The following is a 2290-nucleotide window of genomic DNA, read 5'->3' on the forward strand; positions in this document are numbered from 1 at the left end:
CCGTAGCGTGTAGTCTTCTAGCCCCATATAGTCCTGCATTGCAGAAGCACCAAGCCAGGCGTTTGACGTTCAGTAAGCCTTGTATAGTCCTGTATGGCAGAAGCACCAGGCCAATAGTTTGATGTTCAGTCAGCCTTGTATAGTCCTGTACGGCAGAAGCCCAGAGCCAGCTAGACCGAGGCAGAGCTGCAGGTTAAATATGTGGGATGGCAAATTATCAACACCATCTGACAGCAGAACTCTATATTGTGCACACTCATGCAAAACCATATCCAGACAACCCCCCCCACCTCACCCACCCACCCACCCCCACACACACACACACACACACACAGGAATTAGAACCCGGTCTTACAGCTGAGAATGTTGGCAGAAAAGGAACTACAACCACAACATTCAGCATCAAGTTTGAAAATCATCTCTGAAGCTCTCTACATTTATTGTAACAACAAGAGAAATAAAGGGACTTGACTATCCAGGTAACTAGGTGTTACAAGCTGTCCGTCACTGAAGTGTTGATCCAGTCCAGAGATGCCAGTGTTTGAAAGAGTTGGAGAACGATGAAATGACATCAGTGGGTAATGTAAAACAGAGAACATTAAAACGCAGCCAGACACCTAACCTTGTGGGAGACTTATACAGCCGCGGAGTACGAGAGGGAAGGCTATTACCATATAGAACAGAGGCAGGCAGGAGGGAGGCAGACATTAAATCATCTCTGTAACAAGCATATTTATGGACATATTGGTATTGATCACTATACAGGTAATCATTTATTCATCAGTCCATTCATTAGCCCAATGAAACATTCTTCCTGCCGTTGTCGTTTTGACAGTCAATGAAACAGGAAGTAGCCATCATCAATGTAAAATATGTAAATCTACAATACAAAAAAACATCTGGACCTTCAGCAGTGGGGTGAATAACAATAAACTCCACATTAAGTGGCACGCTCCCATACAACCAACCCACTTATACACGTTAAGACCTGGTACAGCGGCCGTGGCCGTCTGCAGAGTACGCCTACATCATAACCACAGTGCAACAGCGCCCTCTAGCAGCCATTACCATAACTAAAGACATGTGGGTCAAGGTTCATTCTACAGAGGCTGTTCCAAGTTCAGATGGATTACTTACATCGGCATCCCAAATGGCAGTCTATTCCCTCTATAGTGCACTGGGCTCTGGTCAAATGTATTCCACTATGTCCAGAACCCCCAGAACCCCCTTCAGTCACTAGTCAGAACCCCCTAGTCAGTTTCTGTATCCAGAACCCCCATTCAGTCATCCAGAAATCCAGAACCCCCATTCAGTCAGTCACTAGTCTGTATCCAGAACCCCCCTCCTTCTCCTTCAGTCAGTCACTAGTCTGTATCCAGAACCCCCCATTCAGTCAGTCACTAGTCTGTATCCAGAACCCCCCTCCTCCTCCTTCAGTCAGTCACTAGTCTGTATCCAGAACCCCCATTCAGTCAGTCACTAGTCTGTATCCAGAACCCCCATTCAGTCAGTCACTAGTCTGTATCCAGAACCCCCATTCAGTCAGTCACTAGTCTGTATCCAGAACCCCCATTCAGTTCAGTCAGTCACTAGTCTGTATCCAGAACCCCCAGTCAGTCAGTCTGTATCCAGAACCCCCATTCAGTCAGTCACTAGTCTGTATCCAGAACCCCCATTCAGTCAGTCACTAGTCTGTATCCAGAACCCCCATTCAGTCAGTCACTAGTCAGTCTGTATCCAGAACCCCCATTCAGTCAGTCACTAGTCTGTATCCAGAACCCCCATTCAGTCAGTCACTAGTCTGTATCCAGAACCCCCATTCAGTCAGTCACTAGTCTGTATCCAGAACCCCCATTCAGTCAGTCACTAGTCTGTATCCAGAACCCCCATTCAGTCAGTCACTAGTCTGTATCCAGAACCCCCATTCAGTCAGTCACTAGTCTGTATCCAGAACCCCCATTCAGTCAGTCTTTCAGTCAGTCACTAGTCTGTATCCAGAACCCCCATTCAGTCAGTCACTAGTCTGTATCCAGAACCCCCATTCTCAGTCAGTCAGTCACTAGTCTGTATCCAGAACCCCCATTCAGTCAGTCACTAGTCTGTATCCAGAACCCCCATTCAGTCAGTCACTTCAGTTCAGTCAGTCACTAGGCTGTATCAGAACTTCAGTCTGTCTGTATCCAGAACCCCCATTCAGTCAGTCACTAGTCTGTATCCAGAACCCCCATTCAGTCAGTCACTAGTTCAGTCAGTCACTAGTCTGTATCCAGAACCCCCATTCAGTCAGTCA

The sequence above is a fragment of the Oncorhynchus gorbuscha genome, unplaced genomic scaffold (genome assembly GCF_021184085.1).
Source record: "Oncorhynchus gorbuscha isolate QuinsamMale2020 ecotype Even-year unplaced genomic scaffold, OgorEven_v1.0 Un_scaffold_800, whole genome shotgun sequence".
Classification (NCBI taxonomy): Eukaryota; Metazoa; Chordata; class Actinopteri; order Salmoniformes; family Salmonidae; genus Oncorhynchus; species Oncorhynchus gorbuscha.